Source organism: Vulpes lagopus, chromosome 9 (assembly GCF_018345385.1).
Source record: "Vulpes lagopus strain Blue_001 chromosome 9, ASM1834538v1, whole genome shotgun sequence".
Classification (NCBI taxonomy): domain Eukaryota; kingdom Metazoa; phylum Chordata; class Mammalia; order Carnivora; family Canidae; genus Vulpes; species Vulpes lagopus.
The window spans coordinates 76,358,022-76,379,230 of NC_054832.1; the positions used below are offsets into that span (position 1 = coordinate 76,358,022).

The following is a 21,209-nucleotide window of genomic DNA, read 5'->3' on the forward strand; positions in this document are numbered from 1 at the left end:
CTGCTTCCTGTCACTGCCACCAGGCAATGTTCCCTGAATCTGGTTGTGGCAGTTTGCTCCAATAGCAGCAGTTGAATCACATACCTAAGCTCATCATGTCTTTTTTTTTTTTTTAAGATTTTATTTATTTATTTATTTATTTATTTATTTATTTATTTATTTATTTATTTATGAGAGACACAGAGTGAGAGAGGCAGAGACACAGGCAGAGGGAGAAGCAGGTTCCCTACAGGGAGCCCGATGAAGGACTTGATCCCAGAACCCCAGGATCACGACCTGAGCCAAAGGCAGATGCTCAACCACTGAGCCACCCAGGTGCCCTTCATCATGTCTCTTCAAAGATAACAGCACCAGTTGGTGCCCCCTCTTTGGAGGTCTGGGTCCAGCTCCCTGGAGCCTTCCATGAGCTCAGAGACACCAGCCTGGTCAAGCAGCCTCCCTTCCCCAAGGCATCCTCAGTTCTTTGGGGTCTCTGCTCCAAGTGTGTAAGTTCTAATAATCCCACCCACTATCTCACCCACTTCCCTTTGTTCCCCCAGCCCAAGAGGTGGCAACTGCTTCCTGAAAAACAGAGCATCCACCTTTCTGAATTTTCAGTTCATCGATACTAGTTAACAGTTGTTATGTAAATTATCTATTAAATACTAACTAATGGAAAAATGACTTTGAACTTGGGAGATTTGAGCACAAAACCTGGGTGCACAGAGCATGAGCTATGTAACTCGGTAAAGTCATCCGTCCAAATTAGTATTGCTGAAGCCGTGAGGATTAAGTGAGGAAATTCAAGTAGAACAGGTTTATTCATGACAATCGCAGCACTGATGTACAGGAACAAAACAACTTTTCTGTTATAGAAGTTAGCTTAGCTCTGAAGCACCCATTTCCATTGGTGGTGGAAGTAACTTAACCTCGCCAGCTAACACGACCACGAAGTTAACGACATCACTTTCAGGCTCACCCCAGTCATGTTCCCTTTTCAAAGATTCTTTCTTCCTGTCTTCTTTCATGGTCTGACCAGTTGGCTCCTGGACTCTCAGGAAACTTAGGTAAAACGTGGCACCAAGCCAGCACATCATGTCCTGTCCTCATGGGCTCCTCAGAGGCTTTTCACCGGCCTTGTCTTTGGTGTGTCATTCTGTCTTTGGTCCTCCCTGTGGAGCTCTGACTGGTTCACTCCATCTGCATGACTCTGAGCCAATCGGGCCACCTGGTCCCCCCAGCCACCTCCTGCGCACACATGCCACCCAACACCCCAATTAAGGACCCTCTTAGTCTTGGCTCTGTTCCCTGGGGTCCCTTATGCTCTCTTGGCCCTCTGGGTTTCTGAACAGTCAGAGGGCATGAACCCATTGCCTCCTCATCCTCCAACATCCCAGGGGCATCTGTCCCTCCCACCCCTGGTCCTCCTCCTGGAAGGACCTCAAGGACACTGGCTTTGTAGAAAGGGAACGAAGCAGAAACTGATAGAAGGGATTTATTTTCACTACAAAACACGCTGTATTATTTGAATTTTGTTTCATAAGTGGGTTGTCTCTATTTCATTTTTTTTAAAGATTTTATTTATTTATTCATGAGAGACATAGAGAGAGAGAGAGGCAGAGACACAAGCAGAGGGAGAAGCAGGCTCCATGCAGGGAGCCTGACGTGGGACTGATCCCGGGTCTCCAGGATCAGGCCCTGGGCCAAAGGCGGCGCTAAACTGCTGAGCCACCCGGGGTGCCCTCTATTTTAGTTTTTAAATGGTACAGAGCTTATCTGGGTAGTGGATTATGAGCCTTTTTTGCTTTCTCATAATATTTTCTTCTAAAAATGAATAAATGCTTGATTAATATAGGGGAGGGGCACTGAAAAACTTTCCAAAGCATTTGCATACCCTAAAGGGTCTGGTGGCCTGTCCTGTGTCCCATTCTGCAGTGACTCATCTCAACCACTGGCCCACATAAAGCCAGACAGCCTCAGTGCCAGGAAGGACAGACATCCAGTTTGAGAAAAGCAGGGCAATTCTCTGCTTCAGTAATTGTGGCTTTTAGTCACACAAGGAATATTGCAGGTTTATGCTAGATGAGGCTTGCTTCCAATTTATTATACATTATTCTGTGAAGCATTACTCATTATTCCACATTTGTGTGAAAGATAATGTCGTTAGTAGGCAAGAAGCAGAATGTGGCTAGGGAGTTTACCAAAAAGAATTGATTCAAAACCATGCTTACTGATTATGATCCTTATTGGAGCAGGGACAGAAAAAGAACTGGTTATGTATTAGCAAAAATCAAATTGTGATTTAAAGGCAGTAATTTAGTTAACCGAATGTATGCAAGTGATTAAAATGCAATATTGCTGTGATTATAATGCAATCAGCAAATTATTAAACTGCAATCAAAATGTAAACAAGTCCTATGTGTCTGCCAGAAGTCTCCTCATCTCATTATTTTAACTCAATCTGTAACTAGTTTTTTAGTAAATAAACTCTTTCATATTTATCAGCTGTCACATTTCATTTTTTTTCTTTTAATTGTTAACTGAAAGAAAATAGCAGAGGGGCACTTTTCAAGAATGTAATGTATCTTTCCCAATATAATTTTTAAAAGTATACAAATCAGGGTATACCAGTATTATTGTATAAAATTTGATTTGCTAAAAGAAAAAAACTTAAACATCTTGTTTGCTTGTTTATAACACAAAAATTAAGCAACATGTTAATGAATGATAAGCTTAACACTATTTTTATAATTGGTAGATTAGTTTACAAATTAAGTTTTTAGAAGTCTATTACATATGTAAGTGTACTCAACACTAGCAGTGGGTATGATTACACTTTTAAAATGTTTTAATGCAGGCGATTGTTAAATGTTAAAATTATACCCTTCTCAAAACGTAACTATCAAACCAGTGCATTTCATTTAAATCATACATGCTGACCACATCCTTAGCTTTCTTTGTCCTGCCTATATTCTCTGCAATATCTTACTAATTTTCTGATCGTAAGTCATACAAGAAAGAAATAATCTCTCAAGTATTTCACCTGTCTTATCCCAGTACATGCCCCTAAAAGAAAACCTAAAATATTTTTCATCAACAATATCCTAATTTTTATTTTAATTTAACATTATACTATCTATTGTTTGATGTGAACCATCACTTCCAGACTTCTTTGGATTCCTACAATTTAAGCTTCAATGAAGCTTTGTCCTTCACTGGAAAATTCTTGCTAGAAATTCTGACTATACCTGTAATGTTGCAATATAAGTGGGTTGGGCTCCCTTCAAAGGTTGAGACACAAAGAGCTATTTCATTTAAGCAAAATAGCATGTCTCAAAATTGTTTTCTCAGAGTAGGATGGGTCCCAGTGACAATTATGATATATGAGGCTTTGCTTCCAGACAGCCTACATTGTCTGTCTCTGGAACTAGAACAGCTTAAAGGCATTTTAAAACTGACCTGGTTATTAAAGGAATTTTAATTTCTCCTTTCTGTATTTTCTTCTTTAAAAGAACAATGAACCAAGTTAAAACAAAAAATGTAAAATAGAATATTTTCTGATTGCAATCCTTAAACACTCAAAAGTTAAATATAAAATCAATGCATAAGTATATTAGGCATTCATATTTTTCTTTTCCATACAAAAAATTTTATGAATCTACTTTTCCCATGTTTGCCTTTTAATTTACGATAAAATTCTGTGGTTTATTTATTCATTCTATAAGTACTAAAGTTGTTTTTAATTATTAGAGCTATTATAATTATTGAGTTGTTTCTAGTTGTTTTTAATACTTTATAAAGCTATCTTTATACAAATAATGTTTTTCTCACCTTTGAAATAAGTAAATAAAATGGATTGATGGTGTAATTCATAAAACCAAAAAAATTTAAACACCAATATTAAAGAGAGAATTCATTGAACTTCAAGAACATTCTATATACAAAACAATAATATGTACTGGACAATGTTCTAAGTGACTTACACATATTTACTCCTAATCCTTTAAACAATCTCGTAGAGGTGAGATCATTTGTAATCATTAATGTTGTTACACTTTACAGATAAGGAAACTGAAGCACAGAAAAGTAAAGCCACCTGCCCAAGGTCACACATTAACATATAAAAGAGCTAATATTCCAACTCAGGCCATCTGGTATCAAAACACCCACTCTCAACCATCATAGTACACTGCCTCTTTAATAACAATAAAAATAAAGGATCCAAAAGTAAGAAAGACTGGATTGAGACAGTGGACTGAAAATGATAGTGGACACACAAAAGGAAGGAAGAAAAGAAGGAAGAGTAGAAGGGAGAGAAGTAGGGAGGACAGGAGAAAAAGAAAAAGGAAGGAAGGACAGAAACACAAAACCAGTAACACTGCTGGAAAACAAGAAATAAGCACCAGTGGAAGAGAATGGGTGAGAAATTCCTGCATGCCAAGGCCATGATAGTGAATGGAACAGTGGACCAGTTGAGAGCTCCTCACCACACGCACACACACACACACACACACACACACACTCACACACACACACTCACACACTGCAGGAGAGGTCAGCACTTGGCCTAGACCAGAGCTTTAAACCGAGAACACGTCCTGTGAAGAAAGTGAGCTATATGCCTTTGGAAGATTCCAAGTAGGGAGTAAATACCTGCAAAAAAGAGAAGTATAAAAAAAGGTGGGGGGGGGAGTATATCTCCAGAAACTCTGGACCTTGTTTTATAATAACAATCATAAAAGAGAAAGAAATAAAAAAGAACCTTCTACCCAGATTGGGAATACCACTCAGCCAAGTAAAGATACGTTGACTTGGTTCTTTGGGATCCTTGCCCTGCCTATGTCATGCTCATGACCCTAAAGTGAACCTACCATTCACACACTTTGTCCAGCTCAATGACCTGCCTGGAGTCAGCCCTCCCATTCAAGGAAGAAGTCAGTAGAAATATGGACCTACAAATTGCAGAAAAACTCACACCAGCAACCTGCAGGGGGTAGGGAGAGAATCATCATGAAACAATTGATCCTTAAAAGTCTAAAGTGATTCAGGATGCAGAAAGAAACTAAGAAAAAAACTAAAAAGTTATTAAGTATATCTGAGAGAATAATGTACAAAAAAGAACAGAAACGATAGACTGTCTTCTGAGGTAATGGAACTGTTTCATATCTTCACTGTAGGTTTGGTTACATGACTGTGTGCTTTAGTTAAAACTCATGGAACTATATGCTAAAATGGGCAAATATTACTCTATGCAAATTATATTCAATAAACACGACCTTAAAAGAGTTCTAAATGTGATTGTATAAAGTTTTTAAAATTAAGACACCTAAGAGAAAAGAAACGACATAAGTAAATCAGTAATCTGAGAAACAGTAAGAGGACAAAGTCAAAAATTCTCTAAGAACATAAAGTAAAAAAGACGAAAAGAAGGGCCATATGAGAAAACATTTTGCAAGGACAAATCACGAAGTCCATTGTGCTTTTAGTAGGGGAGCTCCATTATATTTTTAAAAAGAGAGTGAAAAGGGAAGAGAAAACATCAAAAAAGAATAATATTTCTTCCAGTTAAAGAGAGGCACAAGTCCTCGAGTTCACTTGCTTAGTCTAATACTGAATAGGATAGTAAGTCAAAGACCATAACTAACATGCATCTTGATGAAATGAAAGAACTCAAAACACAAAACTTCTAATAGCGCTGGTTAAGATAGAAGATGGAAGAATAAGGAAGGATCAGACTGGCATCAAAATTCTAATGGCAGTTAGGTTGCTATTAAATAAAGAATGTTATGGGCAGCCCTGGTGGTGCAGCGGTTTAGCGTCGCCTGGAGACCTGGGATCGAGTCCCACATTGGGCTTCCTGCATGGAGCCTGCTTCTTCCTCTGCCTGTGTCTCTGCCTCTCTCTCTCTCTCTCTCTCTCTGAATAAATAAATAAACAAATCTTTAAAAAAATAATAAATAAATAAATAAATAAATAAATAAATAAATAAATAAATAAAGTTATTTTAAAAATTCTGAGGGAAAATGCCAGGTTTCTCCACTGGAAAGGTGCTATGTTTCCTTTTCCAGACTCTGTTAGAAGCCCGTCACAACAACCAGCTCACTTCTCCTGGAGAGAAAAGTATCAATGAATGCATGGACAAATGTGAAAGTACCAAAGCAAAGAATAAGTATTTTGATAGAGATGCACTGAGATTCTGCAAATACTCTGTTTTCTTCTGAAAGGTTCAGGCTAGGCCTTCAGCAGATAGAGTTCACACTGCTCCATAAGTACAGAATTCTAGTGATCCCATCACAAGTAAGAGCTCAGCAAAACTCAAAGTAAGGACAAGCTAAGCATGGTAAGTCTATCATCATTCAGTAAGTTGATAGCCCAGAGAGGCCACATTTTCATTTGAACCAGAACTTGCCTAGAACACAGAAAGAAGGTATGCTATGAAACGCATTGACCAAAAAACCCTATCATACATTTCTCATGTGTATTCTTCCTTCAATTAACTGAAGATGATGACATTGAAAGGAAGGGAAAGATAAAGCAACAAATAATTCCTTTTCCTTTGTCTTTTCTCAGTAACCCTCAATAACCCAAGGCAGACAGCCATGGTGGTAGAATGAGTGCATATGTACACATAAGCCATGAAATACAAATCATGCAACTTCAGTGATTGTGCAAATGAGTTCAATGTTTTTATATTTGCATTTTAAACTGGCACTGCACCATATAAAGACAAAGGATAAGAATCATGCTAATAATTAAAAATTGGAGGGGGGCAGAAAACTTACTTGAAAAAATAATGGCTGAAAACATTCATAAGCTGGGAAGGAAACAAACATTCAGCTCTAGGAACTACAAGGAATTCCAAAGTGGGAAAAGCTGTAAATGTCTACCTAAGGACACAAGAAGGTTCTCAAATAAATAATCTACCTTTACATCTCAAGGAATTCAAAAAAGAAGAACAAACAAAAAGCTAAGTTAGTAGAAGGCAGAAAATAACAAAATCAGAATGGAAATTAATGATCTAGAGACTAAAAAGACAAAACTAAAAACTAAAAAGATAGATGAAATGAAATATTAATTCTTTGAAAACATAGATAAAATGACAATCCCTTAGCTAAACTCACCAAGAGAAAAAGAGAGAGGGCTCAAATAGAGGGGACCTGCCCCCTGAGCCAATTGCTTCCAAAGCCCCCCTCCCCCATCACACTGGCCATTATGGCTTCAACACATGAATTTGGGGGGACTCAAACACTCAATCCATAGCAAAGTCCTGGCACCACATGCACATTAGTTAAAAAGTAAGATGAAGTGTAATATCTCCAACTCCTCCCTAGTACATAGTGACAGGGAAAGGACAAATAGGGTCTGCTTTGGATGCTGTCAACTTGTAATGCTTTCAAATTATGCATGTGATATGAAGAGTTTCAAACATCTTTGGCTGAATTTGTGTGTGTGTGTGTGTGTGTGTGTGTGTGTGTGTGTGTGTGTTAAACCTGGCTCCTGGCAAACTAAAATTAATTAACACTTATTCCTTTCAGTTTCTGTACTTTGATTCTTTAAAATATCAACTTCAACATTGTATTGCTCCGCAGTGCAGAAAATAAGCCACTTTAAATATACACTTACATATTTAAGGCCTAACACATGGGATGTAATGTCTAATTCTGAATTAAAAAGGTTTCCTCTAAAGTCAGCAGTGGAGAAAATTAGCTTCATAAAAATGGTTTAAACTAGATGGAAATGTTTTATTTCCGTGTTTCAAGAAAGAAAATTAATGAGTCTCTGGGATCATTAAACTCTAAATAAAAAGTTCCTCTGCTGAAACGTTATTTTTTTTTTTTTTAAGAGTGAAAACATCTTTCGAGCCAATAATATGCTACGTAGGTTTGGAAAAAATGACTCATTTGGGGAGTGTGAGTGTGACTAAAATATTTAGTGAGCTTCATTCACTGCCTAATATGGACCAGTTCGGATGAGCCTGCATGTTTGCTGAAATAGATAAGCAAAAGGGAATCTAACTGGTAGCATTTTAGAAATCTCCTATATTACTATGAGGCTCCTATGGGATATCTTTCATTCACTTACACATTTATTCACTTCACAAAAATCTGTTGAGAGTAGATTAATCAAAGACAAAACCTCTGCCTGCCAGTCTGGTGGGAAAGATCATCCCATCAAGGACCCCACAGGTCAGTCCTGGAGTGAATGGTGACAGCCGGAACACAATCCATGTACTACAAAGAAATTTCAAGATGAGTGTCCTCTTAGGTTTTCCCAGAACCCAACTCTAAAACAAGAGAATGGATGTGATCTGGGAGTTGATTCCAGGAAACACTACCCCTAAGTGTAGAAGTGAGACAGGGAGAAAAGCCAGTAATGGGTGGGGCTCCTGAAGGCCAGTGCTGTGAGGACACTGGATGTGGTGCTAGAGTCGGGGGCCAGGCCAGCTTGCCCCGTGACGACTGATGGGGACAGCAGTTTGGGTCAGGTCCTAGCAGTGTGCTCTGTGGAATTTACATGGGTTTGAGAAACACTCTAGGCGAGCAGGAGACCCTCCGCATATTTCTTACAGGGCCCTCGATCTCCCCAGAAAAAAACTTCTTTAGACTCCTAGCCTCTTCATCTTATGATACTATCCCTTCCAACTCTGGTTCAGAAGAAGATGAAAGGCTTGAAAACAGTCTTAAATGATCAGTTTTTGCCTCAAACTTTATTTAATCCAATAATTACTATGCCAGAAGTACTGGGATGCTGTCAAGAGCACAGCGAGGGGATGGCAGCCTCTACTCAGGAGTGTTGGAGAAGGCTTCTTAAGAGGTGAGGTATAAAAGGAACCAGGAGTTTGCAAGGTGACGAAGGGAGTAAAGCCATGGACAGGAAAGCACATGTGCAAGCCTCCAGGGTGCCCTAGAAAGAAGAATATGTGCTTTGGGTCTGGAGTACAGGGTACAAAGGATATTAGAAGAGGTCTCAGCTTAGATAGAGCCAGACAGCACATTGGAGGACTAGGAAGGACAGCTTCCAAAACCAAATGCTTTCCTCCAAATTTGCTAGTAACAGTGAAGATTTAAAGTCCAGTATATATAAAAATAAAAAAAATAAAATAAAATAAAATAAAAAATAAAAATAAATAAAGTCCAGTATAACCCAAACTCCAGTATAACAACATAATAGGAAGATGGAGAGAAAAAAAGTTGTGTGTGTGTTGGGGGGGCAGGGAGGTGGGTAACATAACCAATCCTTCATTTTTCCATAATGGAAATAACAAATAATAAGTAACTAAGCAATCACAGAAATTAGGAAAACACTGTAAAATGGCGACAAAATGTTACATACAAGTAGGATCATTGGACATTGCTAAATAGGCTAAAAATTATTGTACTAGGAATGGGGCTTGGAATAAGAGGGAGAGACAAGTTGATGTAGGATAATTCGATTTTAAAATATGAATATGAACATGTGCTATTTCCATAAGAGTAAGGATAAATTTTATCACAACTTCGCAGTTCAAAACCTAAAGGAATGCAGCTAGTCAAGAAATATCATTTGAATGAGACTCTGTCAGATGTGTTTGTCATCTGTATCTCCTGTGAAGAGAACCATTGAATATTCTGAAAAGTTTTCTTGCTTCCTTTAAATTTATTAGAATTATAGTCAGTAAAGGGTAAAGCTCTTTAATGTGTTAAAAGTTTGCTCCCTTACGGTTTAAATAATTTTCCGTAAGTATAGCCACTTTGAAGATCAAAAGCCTGCATTAGGATAACAACAACAACAACAAAAATTCACTATTTTTCCCCCAGAATTCAGAATCTCTTTAGAGCCATATTAAATGTTTAATTCAAATTTGCAAGACTGCTGAAACTTTGAGAGAGAGAGGCCACTAAATGTATGTTCTTGCTTTTTGAGTTTTACACTGGAAAAAACTAAACATTAAAGTGTTTTCTGCTGAGCCTGGGCGGCTCAGCAGTTGAGCGTCTGCCTTTGGCTCAAGTCGTGATGCCAGGCCGGATGGAATCCCGCATCGGGCTCCCTGCAGGGAGCCTGCTTCTCCCTCTGCCTGTGTCTCTGCCTCTCTTCCTCTATGTCTCTCATGAATAAATAAATAAAATCTTTTAAAAAATTAAAAATAAAGTGCTTCTTGCTGAACAATCACTAGCCAATAGTCATTTTGTAAAATTAATTTTTTAGTTAGATAATGTTTTTAGCCATAGGTGAATGTTATTAACTCTTTACATAGGCCCCCTCGACAAAGTCTTTGATTGCCAGATGACCGACTACAAAGTCAGACACGCTTAGCAGAAACATAGGATGTGCTTATGATACCCTGCTTCCGTTTTGTCAAAAGTGTGTCATGTGTTTGTGTGAGTGTGTGCACATGCGTGCAGGGCTTCCTATGATGACAATGACTGGAAAATAATTGCTGTTTTAGAGTCCCTGTAAAATGTCAGATGCAAACAGAATGGATCACTTTTTCCCTAAAGTTCCTATCAGTGACATTGTATCTGTCACTTACTAGACATTGGTAATTCGATAAGCAAAGGAATGTGCCTATATCTTGTACTGCCATAAATAATAAATAGGCCAACAATACGTTGTGGCATAGTGTCTGCTGGCTTAGATTTAGAATGACAATGCTGATCACTTACAAAAGAGGATAGTTGCCTGAAACAGGTTTTTTCTGTGGTGTTGGTGGATTTCCACCCTGATAACCTTGCTAACCCTTTGGTGCATGTTTTTACAATGGCTGGCCAGAGCTGCTTAAAGTCACATGCTGTGGCCACAAATAATGCAAAGCTAAGTGACCCATAGAGAAAATAACTGAGTTCCATGCTATGGCATTGGCTTCACTTGCTGCTAACTAAACACATGACTTAACCTCACTGTACAGCAGGGTGAAAAAGCACAGATCATGTTACAAACTCTAGTAGATCAAGCACCTCAAGTGACACATTCTCCAGCTGCTCGATTGTCATCATGAAGGAAAAGAAAAGAATAAACAAAAAGCGTGAGATGAGACAGTATATTTTTCAATAAAACTAACTGGAAATTTAGGCAAGGAAGAGATTTGTCAACAATTTCACCTTGTAGAAATCTGCATTATAAGAGTTAAGTATGTCAACTCTTTTTTTTTAGGACTGTTGGGCAGTACTTTGAAATCTACTCCAGAAATATTGTGTAATAATTTTATAATGAGTACAAGTTACTCTTCACTTAAATTTATAAATGTCACTATCCCCCCAAAATAGACATTTTTTTTGACTCAGTGTGATTTAGTAATATGACATCTGTCATGTTTTTTTTTTTTTCTGTCATGTTTTATAAACTTAACAACCTGATTTTCTTTAGCCCTGAATTCGTAGCCTTGCCACAAGGTGGCAGTAGGTCTACTGCTTCAAGTAATCAAATACCACTTCCTGAGATCCAAATTTCTATCAAACTTGTACAAATTCTTGTTGGTATGTCAATCCAGCGTATGAATCCATTAAGCCACCAAACATCACAGACGTGGAGAGTACACAAGGCATTTTATGGTTGTGCCCCAAAGAGATTTGTTCCTCTTTGCTCCCAGCTGTGTCCTGCCCCTAAGGATCCTCTGACACCAAGTAATTACTCAAGGAATACTTCTGGAGTGGACAAAGAATGATACAGAAAGCTTTCTAAAATGGGTATAATTTGGTACTCACCTTAATAATCATAAGTTTATCATTCTGAGCAATAAATTACTGCATTCTATTCATAGACTTTTTGTCCTAGAGTCAACCCCCTCAAAGGACATGTATCTTTCTGTGAATTCTCAGCCTGACCTGCGGTCCAGAGATTTCTTCAGAGAGAGAAACTAGTCAGTCATGTTTGACAGAGTGACTCCTTCAAGAATTGTGGATTGAAGTAAAAATACCTTTTTGTATTTCTGGCAATATTCAATAGATCAGACAGGGGAACAGAAGGATAGGATCGGAAGAGCTATCTAGTAACAAAAAAAATATAAACGTTACAGTCCAACAGGGTGGAAGCAAGCAATTGCTGACTCCTTCCACCAGGCCAGAGTGTGTGCTAAATGCTCAGGATGTGTTTTCGTGTTCCCTTGCTGAGTAAGCCTCAGCCTCCTTACCTCTAACTGAGGATACCTGCCTCCTGGGGTCATTCTATCAATGAGGTGGCTCATGTAGGCTGCTTACCACAGTACTTGGCAACATTCAACCAGCTTTAACCAATATCTAGACTTGCACACTCAATGATAGACTCCGGAAGGTTGACAAATGCCAATAAAGTCACAATTCTAGTAAAAAATGACAGAACTGGACTTTAAACCCAGATCCTCCCATCTCAAAGCCTGTGTCTTTGATTTCCTTGCAGGTAGTGTCCCTGTTCTGTATAAGAAAATCCTTTTTGACTTGTTTTTGTCATCAAAATATTACTTTTTCTTCATTCATCTGTTGTGTTCTTTTTAAATGAACTTTCTCTAATTAAGTATTTCTTATCTTTTTTGAGGTCACATCTGACAGAAGTTCTGCACTACTTTCCACCCCTAAAACAAATTCCAAGACAATCTTGGACTTATAATGCATAAAGTTATAATTTTAATGACAGAGATTACACAAAGGAGAGGAAGAAAGGAGTGCTATATTGGGGCAAAGTTTTTGTATGGTATTGAAATTAATATTTTAAAATTGAGGATACTAATTGTACTAATCGGGCTCTCTCCATCTGTTTACCATCTGGTTTCTTAGCTGGTTATCTGACCACCCTCAGACCCACTTCCTCATCTACATAAAGGGGTTTATAAAAGTAGCAATTACCTTAGGAGGATCTTGGGAAGATTAAAGTGAAATCATTTGCATAAAGTATATGACACAGCACCAAGTATATAGCAAGAGCTCAGTAAATGATAGTTGTATATGTTTACAGCAGTGAGAAACATTTTCCTAACTTCAGGATCTCCTCAACTTCACTCCACCTTAAATCATAGAGTTTCCACATAAGCCATTCTATTTTGCTTCTTCTGGAGAATGGTCCATTTCCTTTGAGTACTCACAAAAGATGGTTAAATCATTTAGTGCCAGACTTAAAACCATACGGTTCTCAACACTTACTGAGCATAAGTATAAGCTAAGGAACTTAAAAATATTAATGCAGATACTTGGGGCCCATCCACAAAGATTCCAATTTGATTTGTTGGAGGTATATATCAGTATTTTTTTTAAGTTTCTTACACGTTCAAATGTATAGTTGGAAATAAGAACCAATACTCTAATTTAATATAAACTCTATATGTAAATTTGAAGCTATATAATTAAATTTTTGCCTTTGCATAGGAAAAAAAATGCAATCAATAGAAACTGTCCCCAAAGAAACTCTGATGCTGGACCTACTACTAAAAGAATTCAAATCAGTCACAATAGGCATGTCAGGGAACTAAAGAATACAGTTTTGAAAGAAATAATGTGTACAGTGTTACCCTGCCAACTGGAGAATATCAGTAGAGAGATACTGCATAGAAAGGACCAAGTAGAAATTCTGGAATTGAAAAATATAATAACTGAAATGAAAAAAAAATCACTAGAGGGAATTAACAATAGATCTGAATGGCAGAAGAAAGACTCAGAAATCTTGAAGAAAAATGAGAGATTATCCACTCTGGGGAAGAAAAAGAAAAAGAGTGAAGAAAAATAAAGAGCATTTTGGAGAACCCTCAATACCTTAAGGCGTGACAACTTATACATAATAGAGTTCCTGAAAGAGAGGGGGAAGCAAAAAGAGGCCAAAAGAATACTTGATAGAAACAAATGGGCTGAAAACTTTCTAAATTTACAAAAACATAAATCATTTGAGAATTTCAGTCAACCCTAAATAGGACAAACTCAAACAGATTTTCACCTAAATACATGCTAGCCAAAATGTCAAAAGACAAAACATGAAAAGAAAATCCTGAAAACAGCAAGAGGAAAAAGACTCATTCTGTACAAAGGAGCCTCAGTAAGATTTACAGCTGACTTATGATCCCAAGCTATGAAGGCCAAAGAGCAGTGGGATGACATATGTTCACAGTGCTGAAAGAAAGCAGTCAGTAAGAATTCTGTATACAACTAAACCATTCTTCAAAATGTAGGAGAAATTGAGATATTTCAGGTAAATAAAAACAGAGAATTTCTCTCTAGCAGCACTGCACTACAAGAAATACTAAAAATACTAAAGGGAGTCCTTCAGTATGAAATGAATGACATCAGACCATAACTCAAATTCATGGAGAGAAAGAAAGAGCACTGGTACAGGTAACCACATATGTAAACATAAAGGACATTATAAGTGTATTTTTGTATGTTAGTCTGTTCTACTTCTATCTGATTTAAAAGACATTTGCATTGGACACCTGGGTGGCTCAGCATTTGAGTCCCTCATTGGGCTCTCTGCAAGGAGCCTGCTTTTCCCTCTGCCAATGTCTCTGCTTCTCTCTGTGTGTCTCTTATGAATAAATAAATAAAAATCTTTAAAAAGCAAGACATTCGCATAAATCAATAATTTTTAAATGTATTAATGGGCTTATAATGCATAAAGTTATAATTTTAATGACAGAGATTACACAAAGGAGAGGAAGAAAGGAGTGCTATATTGGGGCAAAGTTTTTGTATGGTATTGAAATTAATATTTTAAAATTGAGGATACTAATTGTAATCTCTAGGGCAACCTCTAAGAAAATAACTTCAAAATATAGTAAAAGAAATTAGTGAATTAAAAGGGCACAATAGGAAATACCTATTTAACATAAAAGAAAGTATCAATGGAAGAATAAGGGAAAAGGGATGTAACATGTAAGGAAAACATAGAAAACATAGAAAACATAGAAAATGGCAAAAATAAATCTTACCTTTCAGTAACTGTGTTAACTGAAAATTGATTCAACACTCCAGTCAAAATGTAGAGATTGAAAAAATTGGTTTATTTAAAAAAAATTTTTTAGAGATTTTTATTTATCCATTTGAGATAAAGAGCTAGAGAGAGAGATAGCAGGATCAGGGAGTAGGGGCAGAGGGAACGGGAAAAGTAGACTCCTCGATGGGCAGGGGCTCAATCCCAGGACCCCAGGGTCATGACCTGAGCCAAGGCAGCTGCTTGACTGGCTGAGCCACCCAGATGCCCTAGTAAAATGGATTTAAAAAGGATTATTGAGCTATATGCTGTTTGCAAAAGATACAATTTAGGTTCATTGAAAGACTCATTGAAAGTAAAGTGTAGAAACAGTATGAGAACAGTAATCAAAGGAAAAATGGAGTGGCTATCAAAATATTAGACAAAATAGACTGTAGACAAAAACTATTACTAGAGATAAAGGACATTCTGTAATGACAAAAGGATAGATCATTCAGGAAGATATATAACTGTGGGTAAGAAAATAAAATAATAATGAATAGGTAAATTCATAGAGACAGAAGAGTTACCAGAAGCTGAGAGGAAGTAATGGACAGGGGATATTTTTGTGTTTATAAAATATGTAAAATTAGAATATACTATGAATATGATGCATTTGTGAATATGCTAAAAAGTACTGAATTGCACACTTTAAAAGAGTGAATTCTGTGATCTATGAATTATATCACATAAAGTTGTTGTAAAAACAAAATATAAAACCTTCTAAGATGATGTGACAGTCCTATTATTATCTATTAGATAAATAAGGAAGTCTGGCATAGCATAAGTATAATGCCAGATTCATTGCCCTCCGTTATTCTATTCTTAAACATTTTGGAGATCAAGATCATTCATCTTTGCTAAATGATAGCTAAATAGTTGACACATATTTTAGCTGTTGACCAGAAGTGGGAAAGCAAAACATGGAATTCTTGTACCTTCTATAGGGAAAAATGTGTTGAACTAGTGATCGAATGACCAACTGTTTGCATGGTATTACCTTGAAATCTCCCTAAGTCACCTCTGTCTGAGCAGTTGGTTTACTTCCTAGTTATTTACTTGAGAGAACTGAGACTGAGGATCCACCGTGATTCTTAGATATTGTCAGAACTGGTCATTTCTAGTGGACATTTTTCATGACAGAAATAGAATCAACAGTCTATTTTCAACTATGTGGCATATAACCAGACGCAAAATACTACTCTATGAAAGACATTACCTAACCAAAGTAGCATGCTTGGAACTTAATCAAAATTACCCTTTTATGTATTTCTAAATTTCTTGAGATGGGTAGAAGATAGGTAGGACTCCTGGCCATGGATACGCACATCTACATATATGCTATATGTATGGGAGGCTTCCCTCCAAAATGTGATCTTATTTCCATCCCTCAATGCCTCCACCTGATTAATGCCAAAGTGGTTTAACTATCGTGTCATAGTGCCCTGGCAGAGGTGAGTTCATACTCAGGAAAAGCTCAGGTGGCAGTCCTGTGACATGGAGATATCTTCCATGCTATAGTAAGAATTGGTTGCATACTAAAGCCCACTTAGCAGTTGTGATGATGTAGGGAGAACCGTTTTGGTGCCTGCCTATCCATTGTCCGTGAAAACTGAGAGTTTGTGTGGCTTCAACCTTTCTATTCACTTTGATTATGAGCACTGAACACTCACTAAAATTTTAAATAACAGAGGAACCAACTAGCACGGTGCAAACAATAGTCGCATATTCACTGATAATTTGATAACGGAACCTTTTTATAGTGTTGCAATGTGTACAATAAAGCAACGGCTAATCAAACTTTGTTTGCTAATTACTGTGTGTTCGGAAGCAGGATCCCCCTTGGGGCAGATTTATCAACATTCAGTCTGCAGTTCTGCAAACAATGACTGCAAAGAGCAATGCTTGGGCTCTGCAGCACTTCACAGTGCTCTGCCATCCCGGCTTCCTTCACATGCTACCCAAACACGCACCCTCCCTGAGGGTGAGTTCACGCAATCGCGTTATCTAAACCCTCCCCCTCCCTAACTCCTTACTATGCTTTATCTTCCTTCCCAGTGTTATTCCCAACTAAAACTATATGGACACTTTCCTTACTTGCATGTTCCTTTCCTTCTCCTTTATTAAACTCCACATTGCAGAGATCTTCTTGTTTAATACCTCCAGCATGAGAGATGCACCTGCACGTAGTAGTATTCAGTGATATATGTGATGGATGAATAAATAAAAGTTCATTTCAGGCTATGAATGCAAAGCGTTACAAACTTTCCTTGCTCCCTAGTTTTACATATACATGAAAGTCAATGAATTTTGAGTCCTTCACCAGCTAGGAATTTTGTCTTGGCTGTCTGGCCCTCAGGCAAACTTTTGTCCTCTGTTAGGGCTCACTGGTGAAAACTAACTCTAGCCTGGAGGTTCAGCTATTCTGAAGCCTGGGTGCGTAACACGGCCCTTAGGAAGTCCTGGGTTCTAACAGAAGATTTAATGTAAGTTGATTCATCCAAGCTCAGAGTGAACCAGAAAAATATAGAGGCATAATTGGTAGCAGTTAACATTTGGTGAAGAGAGTGATAGATTAGATCTAAATGTGTTATTTTAAACCTCTCTCATAATTGCATGTTATTTTAATTCCTAGTGGTGAGTGACACTTGCTTGGTAAAATCCCATCTGCTTTCTTCTGCCTTCCGGAGCAGCTGCATGTCGCTAGAGGAAATTACAAACCTAGCTGAATGGTCTCACTTTAAATTCATGACCACAAAACTAAAATGCGCCTCGTCAGAGTGCAGGGCTCCTACTATGTTTCTTTAGTATTTCTATACCTCTAAGCAACTATGTCAAACCTTTTTCTTTTTATCTTTTTTAAAGATTGATTTATTTATTTGAGAAAAAGACAGACAGAGAGAGAGAGAGAGAGTAGGGGGAGGGGCAGAGGGAGAGAATCTCCAAGCAGACTCCCCACTGAGTGCAAAGCCAGACCCCGGGCTCCATGTGGGGCTCGGCGTGGGCTCAACCCAGGGCTCAATCTCATGATCCATGACATCATAACCTAGGTCAGATGCTTAACTGAGCCACCCAGGTACCCCCTTTTTCCTCTTTTTAAATCTCCTCCCCATACATGTTTCACTGAGACTGTAGAAGCCACAAATTACACACACTGTGCCTGCCCCATCTTTCCCCCCTTCTGTTACAAAAGGGAAAAAATGCTTTTCAGCCCATATTCTGAATTATATGCCCCTCCAAAATTCATGTGTTGAAGTCTTAACCCCCAGTACCCCAGAATGTGACTGCTATAAAATAAATGTTTGTGCACCCCTTGCCCCCCTCCCCTGCCAAACTATGTTAAAACCTAATTCCCAATGTGATGGTGCTTGAAGGTGGAGCCTTTGGGAGGTAATCACGTCATGAGGACAGAGTCCTCATAAATGGGATTAGTTCCCTTAGAAAAGAGGCCCAAGAGCACTCCCTTGTCCCTTTTGCCAAGTGAGGATACAGTGTAAAGTTGGCTATCTGAGAACCAGGGAATAGGCTCTTACTAGACACAAACTCTGCCAGTGTCTTGATCTTAGATTCTGAGCATCCAAAACTACAAGAAACAAATGTTGTTTAAGCCACCTAGTCTGTGGCATTTTTTTTTCTTCAGATGAATAGTTTTTATTTCCATAACAATCATTCCTTGTGTTTGACACCTATAGTATTTGGATCATTCATATTCAGTGTACACTTGCTATTTTGAATTGTGACTGTGGGGTCAAGATTCTGGCAGAGCTGAGATGTTTACTTGTTACATTAAATGGGTAAAACATTTTATTCCATCTGTTGAAAATATGACTTTACTCCCTAGATAAGGGATGAGAAAGAGATTCGGAATTTCTCCGAGTCAAGTTAAGTTTTTTCCTGAATCCCCATGCCACTGGGCTGGGAGCAGTTTTAACCAGAGGGCCTAGAGGAGAATTTCTTCCCCTTCCTTCAGGGTTGAAGGAAAGTCTTTGGGTTTCTATACCTTGTAGAGCACTGGCCACTGCTAACATTTTCATTGAACCAAATCCGGAAAATATGGATCTCAAAAAATCTTAAGCTGAATTTGAAGACAGGTTCTTTAGTAAAACAAGCCCTCAGGATTTAAGTCCCTCGGGGACACCACACTGTTGTTTCCTTCAAAGATGCCCCTTTCCTATGATTCTGTATAAAACCTCCTCAGTCCTGCTCCCCCTGGCTCTGCTGCCAGTAATATCTGCTTTGGTTCTCTTTTCATTTTTTAGTAGGTCTAGGTAGAATCTACTGGACTTTCCCCTAGAAGCTACTTTAAAAATAAAGAAAATCTCTGATTTTGGCTAAGTTTTTTGTTTTTGTTTTTGTTTTTTGTTGTTGCTGTTGTTGTTTGTTTTTTTTTTTTTTTAAGTGAGATTTGGGAAGGACAAAGTTCTAGGTAGAGATGAAAGCAAAAAACACCTACAATTTTATTATTTAATACAATAGAAATGTATTAAGTGCCCACTCTTTCCCAAGTACAGTTCTAGACATCAATTGCAGCAATAAACAAAACAATATTCTGTCCACATGGAGCTCGTATTTTACAGAGAAGACAAGATACAAGAAAATTCACTGCTACTCCCTCTCCTGTGTCTCTGCCTCTTTCTCTCTGCCTCTCATGAACAAATAAATAAAATCTTTTAAAAAAGAAAGTTCATTTATTCACTTACCCAGTTAATGATAGGTGCTCTGAGAAAAGTACTGGAAAATAAAGGAAGAAATAGCAATGAAAGTAAAATGTAGATTGTAATGTCAGGAAAGAGGCTGTATTACGTGAAGAACAGAATAAAACTACGGGAGAAGACATGTAAATATAGAGAAGGGGAAAAAATCATTCCAGGACAATGGAAAAGGCAAGCCTCAAGGTCTTCATCTTGTATGCTCAAAGGCCAGCAAGGGAGCCAGTGTGGCCAAAGGGAGAACATGCAAGACAAGAAGACCAGAGAGTTCCCTGATCATGGAGAGACTTACAGGTCAGAGGTGGAACTCAGCGCATCCTAAGCGCAGTGGGAAGCCTTAGGAAACATTCATTTCATTGTTGCTTCGGTTGCTTATATGCAGATATGACTCATGTTGGCCAACAACAGACGACGTGTCGATGTTTTGCAGCATCCTAGTCATTACATAGTGTAGCTTGGATCAGGAGGGGAAATATTTTCCTTTCTTTTCCTGGACAATTAATATACAGTTTGAATCAAGAAGCAAATATTTTTTTCCTGACAAGATTTCTTGAAGTGTCCTATTAAAAATGTCCTCCTCTATTTTTTTTTATCTTCATTTATTTTTCACTGCGGTGTATCTGAAACCCTATTATTTTGATGTTGGACCTCCCATAATTATCTTCTAATTTTCATATATTTTTACTCATTTTGCTTCTATTTTTTAAGTGAGATATCATTGATGTATAACATTATATTAGCTTTAGGTATACAAAATAATGATTATATGTATATGCGTGTGTATATATATGTATACACACACATATATGTATATATATACACATATAGTGAAACGATCACCACAATAAATTTAGTTAACACCCATCACCTCATGCACGTAATAATATTTTTCTTGTGATTAAGGCTTTTAAGATCTACTGCCTTAGCAACAAAAAAATATACTGTACAGTACTGTTAATTATAATACAATGCTGTGTATTACATCCCCTGGACTGACCATCTTTTAACCGGAAGTTTGTACTTTTTAACCCCCTTCCCCATCCCACCCCCACCTTGGCCCCCAGCAAATACCAAGTTGTTCTCTGTATCTACGAGTTCAGTTTTTCACTTGGACTGTTTTGTTTTCATTTTTGTTTTTTTACTATTCCTTATGTAAGTGAGATCTATGATGCTTTTCTCACGGCAGCTCATGGACTAAGTAACAATAATTGAACACAGGGATCTTACAGAGATAATTAGGTTAAAATGAAGTCATTACACTTGCCCTTAACCCAACATGACTGGTTCCTCACAAGAAGAGGACATTTGAACAGAGACATGCATGCCCAGAGGAAGACCACCTGAACACACATGGAGAAGACAAGAATGCACATACAGGCAGAGGAAAAGGGTTTGTCTCTCACAGCCCTCAGAAGGAACCAACCCAGTTGACACCTTGATTTCAACTTCCAGTCTCCAGAATTGAGGAAATGTGTTTCTGTTTTTTTAAATTCCCAGTCAATGGCACCTTGTTATGGCAGCCCTAGGACTGTGTTCTATACCTTGCTCTTACCAATTATACGTTGCTCTTACCATAATGTGTACCGGGAGACAGTCTCTTCAACTGTGGTGTGGTGCCTG

The 21,209-nt window shown here is 37.9% G+C and overlaps 1 protein-coding gene across 1 annotated transcript in view; it reads right to left on the reverse strand.

Annotated features, from left to right (window-relative positions):
• LOC121498771 (inactive serine/threonine-protein kinase PLK5-like) overlaps positions 1-21,209 on the reverse strand; it is a 121,589-nt gene that overhangs the window by 30,245 nt on the left and 70,135 nt on the right. The window lies entirely within an intron of this gene.